The sequence below is a fragment of the Diceros bicornis genome, chromosome 25, assembly GCF_020826845.1.
Source record: "Diceros bicornis minor isolate mBicDic1 chromosome 25, mDicBic1.mat.cur, whole genome shotgun sequence".
NCBI classification, from domain to species: domain Eukaryota; kingdom Metazoa; phylum Chordata; class Mammalia; order Perissodactyla; family Rhinocerotidae; genus Diceros; species Diceros bicornis.
The window spans coordinates 19,360,041-19,380,085 of NC_080764.1; the positions used below are offsets into that span (position 1 = coordinate 19,360,041).

A 20,045-nucleotide genomic window follows, 5' to 3' on the forward strand; every position below is an offset into this window, starting at 1 on the left:
TCACTCCAATATCAAGAATAAGTGACCTTCCATGATTATTTAAAAGAAATAATACGAAATTCAAAGATTTATGTATAAAAATGTTTGCGTTTATCATGGCATTTTTTTAAAAAAAGAAAATCTTGTTTTAAAAATGTTCAAGAAAAGAAAACGGTTAAATTACATCCAGGCCTCCCCTTTGGAGGCACAGGAACAGAGATATCACACGGGAAGCCCCCATCTGCGTGTGTGTGTGTGTTAACAATCAGCAATATCTTCTGCTTTTGCAAAAGGAAAGACACAGTCATGAGTTGGATTTGGTTTTGTTGTCCTCTCCACACCCCACTTCCTGTTTAGGGGGCCCTGTTCCCCCAAAGCTGAGTGTGTTATCAAGACACCGTTTCCCAGGGAGGCTTCGGTCTCAGGGCCCTGCGAACCACTGCCCTTCGGAGAGCGGCACAAGGCATGTAACGAATTGCCCCACAGTGCCACAATGTCTTGGCCCTCATCACTAAATGAACGCCCTCACATCTGAATTTCTTCCTCACATCGGCTGAGGACCATTGGGAGCACAAGGCCTCCTAGAGCTATTATCATGTCCTACCAACTGTAGAGCAATTGTCCATTTTCCTGCCAGCTAGGAGATCATCCTGCTGCACATTTTTCCTCCTGAATCACAGAAAGGAGGTTTTCACACAGGCACTAGCACCATGCTGTGCACAGAGAAGTAAGTTCTTAGGAGACCATCTGAAGACCAACAGACCTGCGAATCGCAGCTCGACCACTTACCAGCTGTGTGTCTTGGTCCCTTCAAGCTGCTATAACAAAATACCACAGACTGGCAGGCTTATAAACAGAAATCAATTTCTCACAGTCCTGGAGGTGGGAAGTCCAACACCAGGGTGCCGGCCTGGTCAGGTGAGGGCCTGCTTCCTGAGTCATAGCCAGCGCCTTCTCTCTATGTCCTCACATGGTGGAAGGGGCTGGAGATCTCTCTGGAATCTCTTTTATAAAAGCATGAATCCCATTCCTGAGGGCTCCACCCTCATGACCTAAGCACACCCCAGGTTCCCACCTCCTAATACCATCACATTGGGGATTAGGATTTCAACATATGAATTTTGGGGGGACACAAACATTTAGACCATTGCACTGTGTTACCTTACGTTAATTACAAAACTTCTGAGTCTCACCTACAAATGAGAATGAGGACAGCGCCTTGCTCGCCAGGCTGCTGAGAAGACTAAATGATCTAACACTGGTAGGGGCACCCAGCGAGGAGTCTGTCAAGACATAGCTTTTAATCGCATTTCAACCCTGAGGATGATCTATAGGCACCCCCAACATGCACTGAGATTCTGGAGGTGGCTTTCAGACAAGCACTTGTCTATTGATGAGTTTCTCCTTCCCTGAAAGTCCATTGATAAGCTACTCTGGGACAATGACAGAAGTTCCATTCTCTTCCCAGTTGTCAAGTGAAACTTCCCCCTACTCTTCTTGGATTATTCATTCAGACATACAAGCATGTATTCAACAAAAGTTTATTTTATTGCAAGTCTGTGAAAGGCCAGGCACTGGGGACACAGTTTGTGCTTTTTGGAAGCCTGTAATCTAATGTGGGCCGAAAACTAAACAAGAGCATCCATGCTGAGACTCGGGGAGGCTCAGCTAGGAATCCGACGACAGCTAAATCAAACCGGCTGCGATCAGTAAGACCAACATTTTCACATGCTGCTGGTTGGAGCATAAATGGATACAACCTTCTACAACACAATTCGGCCACACCTATCACGAGCTTTCAGAAGTTTATAACCTATGCATTCCCCTTCTGAAATTTATTTCAAAGACACCTTAAGAAACTTGGACAAAGATTTAGGTACAAAAAGGTGTATCATAGCAATTTTTTTAAAGGGAAAACCTTTTTCAAAAATGTTCAACAAAAGAGAATAACTAAATTATATCCATAAGATGACATATCCATATGAGGAAATATTATGGAGTTTTCAAAGAAAATTGAATGACATGAGAAAACACTCATGGTTTAGTACTAAGCGACAAATGCAAGACACACTATAATATATGCATGATGATTTCATCTTTGTAAATATATGTACATTTATCTATAATATTTATGTACCTATATATATGTATCTATCTATATATAAACATATACAACAAAAGGCACATGAAAAAGATGTTCAACATCACTAATTATTAGGGAAATGCAAATCAAAACCACAATGAGATATCACCTTATGCCCGTCAGAATCACTATTATTAAAAAGACAAAAAATAACAAGTGTTGGAGAGGATGTAGAGAAAAAGGAACCCTCGTACATTGCTGGTGGGAACGTAAATTGGTGCAGCCACTATGAAAAACAGTATGGCGATTCCTCAAAAAATTAAAAATAGAACTGACATGTGATCCAGCTATTCTACTTCTGGGTATTTATCCAAAGAACATGAAAACACTAATTCAAAAAGATACATGCACCCCCATGTTCATTGCAGCATTATTCACAATAGCCAAGACTTGGAAGCAACCTAAGTGCCCAACAATGGATGAATGGATAAAGAAGATGTGGTATATACACACAATGGAATACTACTCAGCCATAAAAAAAAAGACAAAATCTAAAATCTTGCCACTTGCAACAACATGAGTGGACCTTGAGGGTATTATGCTAAGTGAAATAAGTCAGACGGAGAAAGGTAATTACCATATGACTTCGCTCATGTGGAAGATAATCACACAGACACAGAGAACAGATTGGTGGTTACCAGAGGCGCAGGGGGTGGGGGGGGTGAAAGGGGTAAAGGGGCACATGTGTAAGGCGACGGATGGAACTAGACTTTTGGTGGTAAACACGAGGCAGTCCATATAGAAGTCAAAATATAATGATGTACACCTGAAATTTATATAACCTTATAAACCAATGTGACCTCAATTTAAAAAAAAAAAAGGGCCAGCCCAGTGTGGTAGTGGTTAAGTTTGCAGGCACTGCTTTGGCGGCCAGCGGTTTGTGGGTTTGCATCCAAGGCGCAGACCTACACCACTCATCAGGCCATGCTGTGGCTGCGTCCCACATACAAAATAGAGGAAGACTGGCACAGACGTTAGCTCAGGGCCAGTCTTCCTCTCAAAAAAAAAAAAAAGTTATTTTGGTTAACAAAATAAATAAATAAACATAGGAAAACAGACTAAAGGTTAACAGAGATCCTTCCTGGATGGTAGGGATCAGGGAAGTTGGTCCCTTTCTTGGAAGTGGGTCCCTTTTTTCAAAATTCTCTGTAATATGCCTGAATTAAGTTTATAATCAGAAAAAATATACATATATATACACAAAAGATTGCTTTACTTTGACATTGCAGGGCAGGGGAGGGGGCAATGGTGGAGAAGAAGCCAGCGGTGTCTCTGACCCTGCCACCTGATCAATCGTATGCCAAGAACGTCAGCTCCATTGAGACCAGGACCTTGTCTGTTTTGTGTCCTGCTCTTTCCCCAGCCCATGGACCAGTCCTGGCACTCACAGTCACTAAACGCCTGTGAAGAACGGAATGAATGACCAGAGTCCAACTCAAATGTGCTTCCTCTGTGAAGCTCCCTGACCTCCCCTAAACTAATTACTCCTTTTTTTTCCAGCTGCCCATAGCCGTTATTACAAAGCCCGACAGCTAACAATTACGGGTCTGTCGCCACTTGCTAAATTGCAAGTTATTTGAATGCAGGGACTAAGTCTTATTTAGATTTGTCTCTTTTGTCAGATAAATGTTTGCGTGATGGACGGAGGAGTGCAGAGATGTCAGTCTGTTCATACTGTATTAACAGTAATTATTCACTTCAATTATGATTTAACCCTAAGGGTAAATGTGTATCAATTTTGAGAACTGCTAACAGAACAAGATCTGGGTTGGGAGAGTCTTAGAAAGAGTCCAAGCAGTGAACTGCAAAGTTGTGGATGGTTTTAGCCTTGAAACACTTTCTTTGAAGAAAATTTTACTCAGAACCCCAAAATATAAAACAGAGAGGCAAGGAGCCACTTGGATGAGGGTGGGGTTACTGCCACCCTCCTTGACCTAAAGTTATCTGCTCTGGACCCCTTGGGCTTTGGAGGAGTGGTCTGAAAACTGCCAATGTCTACCTTTGTCAGTAACACATGAGAGGGTCCCCAGAACGGAGCAAAACCAGGACTAGACCCCAAGTTTCCTGCCCCCCACCCAATGTCCTTTCTACTTAACTGCACCTCCTCTTCTTATTAGAGTTACCATGTTTTATAACAAATCAAACGCTCAGCGAAGTGCGACAGCAAAGGCTGATGTGCTGAGAACTCAACGCTCTCAATCCATTGCTCGTTTATTTCCTATGAAAATAAAGGAGGAATGTGGCTGTGACTTTCCAATGACAACATCCTTCACGTGGCTCAAATCCCATTTACAAGAAGGCACTTACTATCAGAACTGTATTTATTTTTAAAATCTCAATTTGCTTTTACAGACACAGGAAACAAAGTCTGCATAAGCCTCCAAAGAAAGCTCTCCCAAGTCCTGTAGGAAAGGGCCCTGGGCCACTCCCCTCCTGAATTAAATGGATTATTCTAAAATGAACAAGGTTACCGTTCCTAGTTAATATTTTTAAGCTCATAATTGTCTCTCATATGGTGGCTCACGCTTTCCCAACAAAAGCTGTTTTATTACAAGTGACTAAAAGATGCCTGTTCAGTTTCTGATCTCACACCTGCACCTCCATTTTGGAATAGTAAAATTATACAGAAAGCCCTACGTACAATAAAACCTTGGCTCTGAAAGGATTCACTACCTAATTCTTCCATTTTCAAAATAATCTCCATTCCAAGGCTTTTGCATAGACTTCCAATAATAAGGACTGCCTTAATTAGACCTTCCAATCCCTAATCCCTAAATCCTTACAAATTTGCAAGTGTGAATCCAGAAACCCCTGTAGTTTGCATGGCCACACGCACCCTTAAAAAATGCTGCACATCCATGATTACATTATATATATTTTTTTTTAATTAAGACTTTGGGTGAGTTCTCCCTGTGTATGTTGTTGTTTTAATAGGTAAAAAAAAAAAAAAAAGAGGATCAAAGTGGTGAGATACTGCTATGAGGAAACCAGCTCTAGGATATTTATCAACAGGTTCAAGGGCTACAGTCTAACAGAGGAAATGAGGGGGGCCCTCAGCTTTGTACCAAGCACAATGCTCCCCAGAAGTGATTCTGAAAGCCAGAGACGCCTTTCTATGTTGTGTATGAGCTCTACAATTAACCCATCCTCTCTCTCACAGCCCAGGAGTGAAGACATCCAGAGAGGCAGACTGTTGAAATGAAGATTACATCGGGCAGCATCCTTCAGGGGGACAATGACATCAGACCCCACACACAGCGCACAGGGCGGGCGAGTCTCCTGGGGCCCCAAAGCCTGACCCTTGGGTCTCGGTTCCCAGGAGGAAGTGTCTGACTCGGTTCTCTAGTCTACACTGCTCATCTTCAGGGCAGCCCACAGCTGCAACCAGACCCCAGACCGACCCAAGAGCTCACACTGAAGCGAGCAATTCTCCTCCCTGCCACTATTTACAGTTTCCCTTTCTCCTGCCCCTTCATCCAGGGCCCTCTGAGGGTGAACCTAGGGCACCATTAGCAACTGAGAGACTGAAACTTAACCTCCATTGCCTATAATTTTGGCACAAGCAACACAAACAGCAGAGGTTTAAATCCCATCACAGAGTGCTTTTAAGCTATTTCTTACTTTGCACTTCAGATATTCATGAATAATCTTCTTACCTCCCATTAAATGATAATAGAAACTATTTCAAAACGGCCCTGAGTTCATTTAGAGAAAGTGAGTTGAAAATGTCTGCCCTTCTAATGAAACAAGAAAGTTTAATTACATTGAGCTTAAATTTCATCATTTGAAAAACAGGAGCCCCTAAACCTTCTATAGCTCCCTGGTCCCAAGAATAAAATTCAAACTTCAGAGCATTCAGATCCCTCCAGGGCCACTGCCGACCCACTTCACCCTAGACCCTCCTGTGTTCCCAGACACCACTCTCCTTCCTGCCTCACCTCTGGAATGTCTGTCCCCACTTTGCCCTAGCAAATCTCTTCTCATCCTTCAGGGCCCAGGGCAAACATCACCTCTCCCGTGAAGTCCTCCTCAACACCCCCACTCTAAATCACTCCCCTCTCTCCTTCCTCAACAGTTTGTCTCTCTTTGTAACCCCAACCACATTTGCCTCCATAAAATAGTTAATCATGTGTGCTTCTGTCCACCCCAATAGAACAAATGTTCCTTGGGCCAGTCTTTGCACTCAGATGTTTGTGTTGGAACCATTTTAAACTAAATTTAAGCAATCCCCTGAACCCTTCTAGTTTCCATTGATTCATCTGCAGAACGGAGTTGATAATAGTGTCTCTCTCCACATTGCAGAGTTTGTTAGGATCTCATTAGCAGGGTCAAGCTTTAAAATGCAAGTGATTAACCAGAAGACTTGGAAGATTCCTTAAAGGCCTGAAATTACTTTAGCTATACAGATACAACTCCACAACTAATATCTCTTATTTAACACACAGATTCCTAAGACAGTGAACATTCTTCCCAAAAGGTATAGCTTAAACCCAAGAAAGAAAACACGCCCTTAAATAAAGGGGGAAGGGGCAGAAAAAAGAAACAAAGCAAACAAAAAACCCTAATCCAATGCATAAAAAGTTCCCTAATACTTCAGAGCCACACTATCCAATATGGTAGCCACTAGCCACATGTGGCTACTGAACACTTGAAATGTGGCGAGTCTGAATTGAGATGTGTCATAAGTATAAAAGACACACGGGATTTCTGAAGATGCAGTACAAAAAATATATAAAATATGTCAATAACTTTTAATACTGCCTGTTAGAATGACAATATTTTAGATATTAATTTCACCTGTTTCTTTGTACTTTTTTTCATGTAGCTACTAGAAAATTTAAAGTTACATATGACCTGACAGTACATTTCTACTGGACAGAGCAGCTCTAGAAGAGTCTTGTTTCAGACCCTCCCATTCCGAGCTGAATGAGCAGATCCCTTCCCGGGACACACTGGTCACTGTTGTGGTTACAGCACGTAATAACCACATCTTGATAGTTGTTTATTTTTTGGCTGTGTCTACATCTAGCCATGGTGTTAAATGAGTTGTTCTTTGCTCTCTTACACCGCAGCTCACTCACTGTAGGATCAAACTGAAAATCAAATCAGCAATGAAAATGGCTGATAATTTCACACCTGCCATCCCAAAAGAGGGGATTTTCTTCTTAGTCATCAATTACCATCAATGTATTCGTTCTTTCAATAAATATTTACTGAGTGACTACCACTGTGGTGTGAATGTTTGCGTCTTCTCAAAATTCCTATGTTGAAAACCTAATGCCCAAGGTGATAGTATTAAGAGGTGGAACCTTGGGGAGGTGATTGGGTCATGAGGGCAGAGCTCTCATGGATGGGAGTAATGCCCTCATAAAAGAGGCCCAGAGCTCCCTCACCCCCTCCACCATGTGAGGACACAGCAAGAGGTCTACACCCCAGAGAGAGCCCTCCCTCGACCATGCTGGCACCCTGATCTCGGTCTTCCAGCCTCCAGACTCTGAGAAATAAACTTCTGTTGTTCATAAGCCATTCAGTCTGAGGTATTTTGCTGCAGCAGCCTGAACAGACTAAGACAACTACAGACTAGACGACTACCAGTACCAGGCTGGTACTAGGTACTAGAGTACCAGGCTCTATTCTAGATGCTGAGATACTGTGGTAAACAAGACATGGTCTGCTCTTAAAGACCCAATACAGTCATGCACCACCTAACAACATTTTGGTCAACAACAGACCACATATACAATGGTGGTCCCATAAGATGAGTACCATGTAGCCTAGGTGTGTTGTAGGCTACACCATCTAGGTTTGTGTAGGTACACTCTACGACGTTCACACAATGACAAAATTACCTAACAATGCCTTTCTCAGAACGTATCCCCGTTGTTAAGAGGCGCATGACTGTATACCAGAGTACGTGCACACAGAAAGTACCATGGGACACAGAGGAAGGACATCTATCCCCTTATTCTGACCAAGACGGGATGGATGAAGGTTTCACACAGAAGGTAACATATGAACTGGACTTTGACCTCAAGACACACCCACGATGAAGAGAAGTGAGTGTCATCTGAACACAGACAATAGCACTGGCCCCAAGAGGGCATGAGCTTACCCAGGGATAGAGTGTAGGGTAAGAAGAGAAGGGGCTATCACTGAATGTCCCACTTAGAGTCTACAGCTGAGCTTAAGGCCCTTATAAAATAATTATTTCTTGACCTAATTAGCTGAAACCAAGAACATGTAGATGGATACACTGGTGAGGTGATGAGTACCATCTTTGGTGTCAGTCAGACCCAGGCTGGGATCTTGTTCCAACTTTCCGGTTCTGTGACCTTGGGCAAGCTCCCTAACCTCTCTCAGCCTCAGTTTCCTCCCAGTACAATGGGAATGATAAATGCCCACCTCACCAGGTTATGGTGAAGATTAAATGTGATAATCCAAGTACAGTAGTTGGCATACTGTCTGAGACATAGTAAATACTCAGTAAATGATCATTGTTTAGTGTTATTTTTAGTAAAGCATCAGAAAAATACTGAATCTAAATAATCGTTTCCCAACTATTGATATTCTGGGCTGGATTATTCCTTGTTGTTGGGGGCTGTCCCGTGCATTGTAGGATGTTTAGCAGCATCCCTGGCCTCTACCCACTAGATGCCAGTAGGACCTCCCTCCCAGTGCGACACCCACATTGTCCCCAGACATTGCCAAATGTCCCCTGCAGAGGGGGAGAGAAGGGAGCAAAATCATCCCCAGTTGAGAACTACTGGTCTAAATCAATAATTAGATCAGATGGAAGGTTCATCTGGAGAGCCGTGTGCTTAAAAAGAGATTTTTCAACTAGTAAAGAGCTACGAACATTGACCAACAGACTCCCCCCCTCAGTTAAGTATCAAGTTCAGCAGGGACTGTCTCCAAGGGACAAGCAGTGCAGCAGGGTAGAGCATCGAATATGCCCTTGGCCCCAGGCTGAAGAAGAGACTGGGCCCAGCCCGAATCAGGACTCCAGTCTCTTCACTAAAATTCAGTACCTGCTCTGTGCTGATGGGCGCAAATGGGCTCTGCCCCCGCCATGAATGCCGTGCCCCAGCGGAGCCTCCCCGGGACTGCAGCCGCCAGTCTCCTGAAAGACTCCGCACCCTCCCCAGAGTTCAGCTTCCGAACCGGCATTGACGGGGGGCCCCCTGTTTTATTTTTCAAGTGTCACTTTTTAAACCTAATGGGACACTGAGGAGTAATTATATGTATAATTGGGGGGAAAGCTATGGCCTTGGCACTCAGCATAAAACCACGAGACTGCGCCGGCCCCATGGCTTAGCGCTTGAGTGCGCGCAGTCCGCTACTGGTGGCCCGGGGTTCAGATCCTGGGTACTCACCAACACACCGCTTCTCCGGCCACGGTGAGGCCCCGGCCCACACACAGCAACTAGAAGGATGTGCAGCTATGACATACAACTATCTACTGGGGCTTTGGGGGGGGGGGGGGGAACCACAAGGCTGATTTTTCACCAAATCAACTCTGCTTTTGCAAAATGTACACAGGGGCAGTGCTAAGTTCTGGCCTGAGCAGGGAGGTGCGCCAGCACAGCGGAGGGTTAGCGCATACAGAAGGAAGGTGTTCATCGCAGTCTAGAAGCCGGACCTTTTCAGTAAACCTTACAGTATAGGGCACACATACGTAATGGATAAACATTTGCTCAGGTTTCAAACAGAATGAAATACTACAGCATTGTTGTAAGCAGGAAGATTAAAGTCTTAGAATGAGGAACCACAGTGCATTTATTATAGCAATAATATGTGTTTATATTATAAATTATTATATTATTATAAATATATATTAATATATTATAAATTATATTACCATATGATGATAATCACTGTTTTTGCATCCATTTTCGGTGCCTTTTCACATCTAGTTTCTTATTTAATCCTCACCACCAACACCACGTAAGAGGAATAATATTACTACCTTCACTTGGCTAATGAGGGGACCAAATCTCTGAGTTTGCACTTTCAATCAGCCACTCATTCAATCAATTCTTAAAGCCCTATGATGTGCCCCGCACTTGCCCAAGTCATGCGCTGTGGCCAGGTACTATGCCAGATGCTCTTTAAGCGTGGAGAGTCTTGAGCTGTTTCTCAAGGAGGAGCATTATTGGCATTTGGGCAGGATGACTCTGACGGGGGGGGGGGGGGGGGGGGGGCGCGGTTCCCACCCTTTGCGGGATGTCTAGCATCCTTGGCCCTGCCCACTAAATTGATGTCCTCAATCCTTGGGACAATGAAGAGCATCCCTACACATTTCCAAATGTGGGGGCAAAGGGTAGCCCCCAACTGAGGGCCCCTACTAGACGTGCAGAGCAAGGGATCTTAAGTCAGACAGCCATGGTTTAATTCTAGTTCCATCAATTCCTCTCCGTGTGACCTTAGACAAGTGACATTGTCTATGCCTCAGTTTCCCCCCTTGTAAAATGGTAATACTAACACTGTGTACCTTATAAGAGTCCTATGAGGAATAATTTATATTAAACACCTGGCCCATATTGACTTTCAGTAAATACCCAATAAATATCTGTATTATTTCCTCAGCTCATCCCCTATATATCCTCATCTCCTTTTAGCTTTAAAGCCACCTTCTCAAGGAGGCCTTCTCCGACCACCCTATTTAAAACTGCAACCCCCTCACTGCTTCCATTGCACACTCTCCTTCCCTGCTTTATTTTTTTTTTCTGTAGCATTTGTCACCATCAAACATACTCTATATTTTTAACATGGCTTTGTTTATCGTGTCTCTTCCAGTAGAATGTTCCATGAGCACACAGATTTTTGTCTGTTTGGTCCCTGCTGTATCTCCAGCACCTAGAACAGAGCCCAACTCTTAATAAGCGTTCAACAAAAATATTTTCAATGGTGTCGAATGGACATAGCAGACAGCCAAAGCCTGAAAGCTGGTCTTGAGATTGCAAATTCTGTGCTCTTTTCACTATGGCGAGTGACCACGTACAATATTAAAGGTAAAAGATGTCAACTGTTAAGAAAAGTGAAGTGTTAGGTTAAAATACTACCTTAGAGGGGCCTTTGTGTTTTCCCTCTTCTGGGATCCTTTGAAGTTAACAGCTTCTAACAGAAACCCAGCCACCTGCCTCTTTCACTTGAGTTGCCTTGGTGGGTTTTCTTCCCAAGGCTTTTAAGAGATTGATAAGGACTGAAACACTTATATTACCAGGTTTCTTTATCTCTATCCACATCTACTTGAGTTAGAACTGAACTGCGGGTGAGTAATACTGGAGATATCAGTCCTCTCTATAGTACTTATCTAAAGCCAAACTCTGACTCACCCCTGCAGAACTAGCACCAGGTTAATACTGTACTTTTACCCAAAGTGGGCTGTGGCGGATCTCGACAATGACTGATTACATTCAAGACAAGTCTAGACCCAGGGTTCCAAAGTCTAGTGGATGGTCTACCACAAAGGGGTCTGGGAAGGAAACATCAGGTCTTCCATTTTTATTTAATCTAAAACAACAAACTTAGCGAATGTTAAAAATATGAATTGATGTGAACACCCCCATCTAACCAGTCACATCAAGTTACATGCCATTTACGAAACTCAGGTATCCTGAGGAGGGAGATGGAGAGCCACAAAGTGAAGGCACTACAGTGGTCGCCTCAATATCCCACTGCTCTGAGCATATGTCAATGGATAACCATTTACAACTGAATCATAAGTAGATTTACAGATTATATTATTACTTTCACCTAAACTAATCCTCACGAAATGGAATAGAGGCTTAAAGAGATCCTAGCCAAGAAACCACAGCTTGGAGATAATACTTAAAATGCATGCACGCAAGAAAATGGTATTCCTCTCTCTCCGAGTCTCCGAGTCTTCGTATGCCACATTATGAGGCAAAAAGGATGACAGAATCAGAGTTGAGAAGGAGTCAGCCAAGAGAATTATCCAGACGATAATGAACATGTGGATTTACAATCATTTATTGTTAGAAAGTTAGAAATATCCTTATCCTAGACATTTAGCTAATGGTAGTAATATGTATAAATTGTTTATAAACAAAATATATAGGGGATGACTGCTCAAATTTGTTTTACCAATAGGGTGTGGGGAGTACTGTGGATGTTGGCTTATCATCCATTCCACCCTCTTTCTAGAAGGCCTTTCCATACTGCAGAAGCTGGTCATTTAAAAGCTGTATTTCTCAGGCTTCCTACAAGCTAGGCTACTGGATGAGAATTTGGTTCCCCTAATAGAAGCACTCACTCAAGATTTAGAAAGCAGACATGAGCGAGAGGCCATCTTCCCATCTTTTCCGTTGTTTTGCTGCTGGCAAACACGGTGATGGAGGCATGAGGGGTTTTTTGCAACAGGATTACAGGGTCCACTCTCCACCTTTCTGGGTGTTGAGAGGCAGTTGCAGTGGGGAAGCTTCTCGATTCTGGAATCAGGATTTCTGATCTTTGCTTCTCAGTGTCATCAGTTTATTCTTGGACTCAGGATTTCCAGGCACAGTCTCAGAGGTAGAAGCACCCCTGGTGGGTCAGTTTTGAGCAGCCATGCCAATATACGTTTGTTTATAAATTATTACATATACTACAGTCACAGGACACTTACCGACACGGATACGTTCCAAGAAACACATTCGATTTCGTTGTGCAAACATCATAGTGTCCTTACACAAACCCAGATGGTGTAGCCTACTATACACCTAGGCTATATGGTACCCATCTTATGGGACCACTATCATATATGCAGTCCATCCTTGACCAAAACATCATTATGCAGCACATGACTGTACTACTATTAACTGGGACTCATTCCTGGAGGCCAGCCAAGAGCCCTACGCCTCCAGCCCTCCCAAAAATTTTATAAACATCAGATTCCCTCCATTAAATACCTTTCTACTTAAAATACCTAGACCGCTTTCTAATTCCTGCCCTGAACCCTAAATGAATCCTAGCAGACCAGGATCAAAGAGATTTAGGAAACAAATGGCATGAACCACCACACCAGAAGCTGTCTGGACACGAGAAGCCAACCTGGCTCTTCCCTCTGGGCTCTACGCATATTGGTGAGGCGGGGACAGAAGCTGAAGAGGTGTCTTTGAGAACCACTTATTTACTCTTTAAATGTTTCCTAAGCTCCTCTGGGCCAAGCTCAGAGGCAGAATCCATGGCCTGCTGAATCAAAAGAGGAAGCAAACAAAGAAACAAACAGCCACAACACATTTCTAAAAGGGCCAGTGAAGGAAATGATAAAGGCCACGTGGCTGTCAAAGAAACTAACATCTACCCTGGTGATCCTTTCCCCAAGGAATCTCTATGTCTATTTCTATCTGAACTTCTCGGGTCAAACCCAAAGTTAAACAATCTACTTCCCCACCCTTCCGATTCTGACTCTTAGCAACTTCATTAGTTAATCAAAGAGAGAGATTAACTGCAAGCCCTAAGACTCTGAAAATAGGTGCGAATTTCCCGGGCAGAACAGAAAAGACCTAACAGCCTGTGTGCTGGCAAAGCCTTTCTGAAGCAGGTAATCGTCTAACGGGGCCTTCCAGGCCCTCTGGTGGAGCCTGCGTCTTATGAGAGAGCCTTGTTTCATCACCTTACTGAGGTCACGGAGTGCGCCACGGTCTACAAAAAGTACTTTCACAATTTACAGAGGTGGCCTCACAGGGCATCAGCTGCAGGGCACACAGCTCCTTTACGTTCCACTAACAAAGACAAAGGCTGCCCATCCTAGGACAGCAGGGTGCTAAGATGCCATCAATTCCAACACAGTCAAATTTCATAAATACGAAAATGTGAAAAAATGAGTCTCCTAGAATCAATAAAATACAATAATGCTTGGGGTTAGGAAGTGGGGGCACCTCACACTAGGACCCAGGTCTGCCACTCCCAAATCAGCAATCCATTTAATCTCTATATTTTTATTGAGTGCTTACACAAGTCGAGGGATGTTTATGGTTGCTTTTATTCACGAATAAAAGCAAAATTTTTCTCAAATCTTTTGTTCTGATTTGTACATTACTGCTTTAAAAATGGAAACTAGGGGTGGTCTAGTTTGGGGGGGGAGGCTTGGTGGAGAGAATATGGGATTTACACGGTGACCACTTTGTGCAAATGAGCAGCTTCAATGCTAGCACTGTTCCATGCCCCTCCCCCAGGGTCCTCTGCTCAAACCCCTCCAGGGCTTCCCATCCCACCCCTAGTCAGGGCCAAGACCCACACGATCTCTCTCCACCTCATAGTCTTTGGTGCTCCCTCCCTCCACTCCAGACACTCAGGGCTGCTTGCCATACATGTTCCTATCCCTGGGGTGAGGAGACTTGCTCTGCTCTCTGCCTGGAACATTCTTCTTGGGACACATGGCCAGCTCCTTCACTTCCTTCAGGTCTCTGCTCTCCAATGTCATCTTATCAGTGACATTCCCTAATTACCTCTATATTAAATTGTAACCGCGGCCTCTCACCTCCCTCATTCATCTTCCCTGATTTGTTTTTCTCTCTTCACACCATCTGACAGGCCTATATTTTACTTTGCATTTGCTTAACGTCTGCCAACCCCACAAGAATGTAAGTTCCACGAGGGCAGAAATAAACGTGTGTGTTGGATCCCCAGTGCCTACAACAATACCCGGCACAGAGCAGAAGAGAAAGACAGAAAGTAAGAACAGCTCTGCTCTTGCATTTTGATCAATCACATTTGATCTAAGATGCATCAAATGACCAGTTCCAGGAATTTTTCATTTGACACATCAGATTATCCAGTGATCTCACAGGAAAAACTGTCTTTCTCTTCACTTGTGATAAGATGGGGCTCTCAAAATTCAAGAGAAGAAAAACAAAGCTAAAAAGAGAAAATGAGTAAGCAGGACAACTTCTGGTTTTTCTCAGAACCTGAATTCACAAGCAGCCTGCTGACAAAGACCTTCGCGAGAGCCTTCCTCACTCACCCTCCCCAGATTAAGAAGACGTTCATCCTTCTCTTTCATCCTTCTCGTGGATTTAAGAAGGGAAAGGGTGGTGCTGTGCTTGGAAGCCTTTGATTTCCTGTCTTTAAATGGCTGGGCTGATAGAGCTGGCCATAAGCAAAAGGACTTCTCAACCAGATACATAAATATAAACAGCAGCCCCTCTGCTGGAGGGTGGATTCCCTTGCCCCTCACCCCACGGAATCACCCCCACACTCTCCCTCTGGAGCCTGATCACCACTTTTATTTCAGAAGGCAATGAAACCAGGACTCCTGAACAGTGGCTATAACTGTCAAAGGAAATTGCCTAAGTGTATCTTTCTCATCTTAATGCAGCGATGAAAATGCCCCACTGAGGTGCAAACATTTAAACTGCCAAGGGGAGACCCCACACTGGAAATGCCTTATCCTTCAGTTATTTAATGCTGTTTCCAGGATTCATAGCGGTCTCATATTTGCAACCCTCCTGACACCTTTTCAAAGTACGTTTCAGACAGACAGATAACATAAGAACAGCCCCTGCAAAGTGGTATAACTCCAAACTCATTTCTTGTGTAAGCAAAAAGATTCCTTAATTTAAAATTAAATGTGTGCAGCCCCAAAAAAAGCACAACACCAAACTGACATCCTGCAAAGGGGTGGGGGTGGGAGGGTGGAGGCCTATGCAAGTCTACAAATTAAAAAGGTTGTGGTTAAATTTTCTGTCTTTAAACTTAATAACTAGTCACCATAATGAGGGATTTGTCTAAAATACACAACATCAAACAGTATACAAAGGGGATGATATGATCTCAACTATTTTTTTAATATAGATATTCTGTAACATATAGAAAAAAGTACCAGTTGCCTCTGGATGGTGGAATAATGGATAATTGTTTCTCTACTGTACTGCCTAAATTTTCTAAAATGAGCAGATATCATGTTGATAATTAGATTAAAATTATAATACTAAGGCATTTTGCATTCAATCTAATCAACTGAAACTACAAAGGGGTAACTTACCCAAGAAGTCTTTAAATAAAGGGTATAATCTTTCAATACATTCAACCAAAGCAAAGAAATTCCAGGCGACAGTGAAAGTAAACATTCTGCAAAAGGAAAAAAGGAGAGGAAGAGAAAGAGAAAAAGCCTTTCTCCTCCGCAGGCTTCTCTTCTGTGAACAGGAGCTTTCAAACAAAACCACAATCCTAGGGAGGAAGACAAAAGGAAGGTTCAGAGGAGCCGTCTTCACACCCTCAGCACAAACGCAGCGTGGGGGCCTCTCCGCTCTGCCTGGAACGACAGAGCTCCATCAAAGCCCCGCGTCTAGGGCAGGTATGCGAATGCCAGACTCTTTAATGTCCGGGATACAGTTTCACAAGACACATTTGCTGATGGACTCAATCCTGTGCAGAAACCACAGGCATGAGGTTCTATCTTCACCAATTTCAGGAGCAGTTCACACCCACAGAAGGCGTCCGTCCTGCACCCTGAGGATCAGTTTCTTCAGGTCAGTGGCTAAATGAGGCCAACCTTCCCCAGGACCCAGGACACCGAGCAGCACCCCAGCTGCCTCACACCTTGGGGGAGCCAATCCAGGCCATGGGGAATGCTCCTGTCTGGATGCATGATGAGCTTAAACGAGTCCACATCTCAGGGAATCTCAGAGACCAGGAAGCAGGGAAGGGTCCCCACCGGTCAGAGCCAGACTGACTGACCAGGCATTCCTGGCAAGGCTTGATGCAACCTTTCTGAAAACCAGATTAATGGGTCTTCTAGAGTTTAGCCACATCATGCATTCGCCCAGCAGATATTCTACTGAGAACTTACTATGTGTTGGGCATTGTGCAAAACATTGGGATTAGAATACAGCCTAAAACCTGGTCCCTGCCCTAAAAAATATTCTTAACAAAGACTATTAACTCACAGGGTCAAATATCTAAAGAAAACTGCCTTACTGACAAGGCCCACTTCTGCTGAACCTCCAACCAAATTAAAGATCAATTACTCAAATTTACGAATTACTCATGAATTAGAAAAATACAAAAGACAATGGATCCCAGATTAGAATCAGAAGGAGAGACAGCCGGCCACTTCCCCCACACGCCCCACCCCCCAGCTGTCTCCTTTTATCCTTTCTTTCCCTCCTCACACACTGTAGGTATTCTCTAGCCACCAATGAAGCCAGGAACCCATTTCTTTTGCAATACTACTTTTCTATTTCAGATATAGGTATCTGGAACTCCTGCCAGAGGGCTCCAAATTTTTGGCAACACAATCTGTGCCATGCTGTGATCCCTTCTGCCTCTCCCAGAGTGATCCGGGCGGCTGAAACTGTAGAGCCAGGCTAAGAGATCAGCTATCATTACCCTAAATCCTTCAGAGAAGCAAAGATCTGGTAACTTGTAAAGAAATCCAAAGCAGCAGGAAAAAGATTTAGCATGACCCCTCATCAACAGCGTAGTTTAATAAAATGAAAAAAAAAAAAAGAAAGAAAATGTTTAATATGGATTTCAAAGCATATTTTATGTCCCATGTAATAATAAAACCGTTGACATGGAGTTTTCATGGAACCATATGTCATTCAAAATAAGGAAGACCTTTCAATTCCAACTGTCTGCAGTTCTACAATCAACAGACTGTATTGAAAGTAGTATTTGCTATGGACTTGGAAAAAATATCAGAAGAGCATAGTCACATAGACGTGAATAATAAACCAATGCCATTTCTTGGGAGGAAATAGGACCAGAAAGGGAAGCAAAGGTTGAGAACAGAGGATCAGCACAGCCTTAGAAAAGATTCTGTCCCTGGTTCCAAAAGGCTAGACTGAAAAGAGCTAATGCCACTTGCAAGTCAACTTAATATTCTAATTAGAGCTGGAAATTTTAGCAAAGCACCAATTACAAGTTGGAAGTTTCTTCCTGGTATCTCTGGCTAGAAAGTTACTTCCTAATTCTTACACAGGAAAAGCAAAGCACAAGATGCATGAAAACCATAGACAGTAGCAGTATTTCACGGTAGTTAGATAGTATTTCATTGGACAACTAACAGACACAGGGAAGTTAAAGTGCATTCCTGCTGGAGGCTAACAGTCATCCCTGTTCCAGGCATTTCTGCAGAGAATTACCTGGCATGTTCCATCCAGGGAAAACTTTAAGCGGCCTAAACACATCTCTAGAGTCTAGACAAATCACCCGGTGCTTTGTTTAAACTGTTTGAGCCCCAGTGTATTTGCACACCACCTAGTCACCCAGCCCTTTGGGGTGGAGTCTGGCCTGGTCTCCAGGATGCCACTGTCTGGTCCTGCCAGCTGCAACCACCGCCTGGCTGCCAGAATGCAGGCGAGGTCCATTTTTAAATTCCCTTAGAAGTTTCACAACCACTGGGCTGGGTGAGGAGACAAACACCGCTGTAGTTTGCTGACATGCAACTAAAAATACGAAAGTGCAAACAAAAGGCATCTTTTACAAGGCTGGCTCGGATGTCCTGGGGTTACATGTGGTAGTGTCTGACCATATCCTTGGTGGTGAGGCTGGCGGCCTTAACAACTGCTCCAGGCCGAGTGGGGCAGAGGGGCCATTCTGTCCCCAGGCTGTCAAGGAATCTCCCTGCCTGTCCGATGGAAAGAACAGCTTTATCCTCTGCCATCGACCCAAACGCAGGCTAGATGAATTCGGGGCAGCGTCTGCTGAAAGTGTGTTAGATACACACTGAAAAGAGAACGCGGGAGGCAAAAAGAAAAATACCAACCCTATTTCCCTGGAAGGAAATGTGTTTCCAGTTCCCTCCCCCTTGTAATTATAAAAGCAAATTATTGCTGTGACTATACTGAGAAAGGCAACTCGGAGGCGTAAAAAATGGATTTCGGAGCCAACGTGGCCCAGCGGGGGCCTGTTGGGGGTGGAGGGAACCGCGGCTGAGCGGGGAGACCCGCATTACCCCAGAAGCCTCCTTGGAAGGGTCTACCTGTTGGGCTTCGCAGTCGAGCTGCGAACCCGCGGCCGCCGTGCTCGAGGGCGCCCCTCCCTCCCCAGGTCCCAAACTTTCCTTTGCGCCCCTTGGAAAGGGCGAGCCTCGTCCCTCTCCCAGTCCAGATTTCAGATGTGGAACTTGTCTAAGCCACTGGGGGCTGGGGGAGGGGGCTCATTCCCACACGGCCCCGGGGACTCCGGGCGCTCAGGACTCAGGAGTGGGGGATGCGACCTGACCATCAGCCCAGGATTCAGCCAAAGTTTCCTCCAAAACTGCGGTGGCCATGGCGTGACCTAGGAGCTCTGAGTCCCCCAGCGCAGGATCGGGAGGGGGTTGGGGTGGAAGGATGGAGCAGGCGCCACGGCACCAGCCGCAAGGTCAATGCGGAGCCGAACCTCGGGCAAACAGCCGGCGCCGGGCCCCTTCCCCAGCCTGGTGGCTGGGCAGAGGCAGGCACTCTCCCCACACCTGCTCAGCGCGGCGCCGAACCCCGGACACGTGGAAGCCTAGCCCCGGCCTCCCCAGCTCGCCGCAGGGACTCACAACCTCGCCGGGGCGCGCACCCTTCGCCCCCGGTCCCCCAACCAGGAAGAGGCAGTGCGCCCCGGCTTAGGGCGGCCAGCTCCCGGCGCCACTTTCATCCTCAGACCTCGGCATGAGCGGAGAGGGAGTTTCGTTCTCTTCAAACCGACCCCCTAACCCCAGCGGCTTCCCACAACCTCTACCTTGCCCTGCTACCTTGCAGAAAGACAGACAACAGACACAAAGAAAGAAGAAAAAAAAAAAACTACCGCCCCTCCTGTTCCCATCCTCTAGCCTGGATCCGGGAGGAAGAAAAGGAGGGAGCACATCTTCCCTCCTCCTCCCCATCCCGACTCGGTGACCCAAGAAGCCCCGAGGTGGCCGAGGGAGAAGAGGTAAGGTTGAAAGAAGCAGAAACCAGGCGGAGCGAGCGAGCGAGAAGAAAATATCCAACAAAACCACGCT

At 44.8% G+C, this 20,045-nt stretch overlaps 1 protein-coding gene across 2 annotated transcripts in view; it reads right to left on the minus strand.

Annotated features, from left to right (window-relative positions):
- Window positions 1-20,045, minus strand: part of CHST11 (carbohydrate sulfotransferase 11) — a 261,984-nt gene that overhangs the window by 241,377 nt on the left and 562 nt on the right. The gene's annotated exons all lie outside the window — the stretch shown is intronic.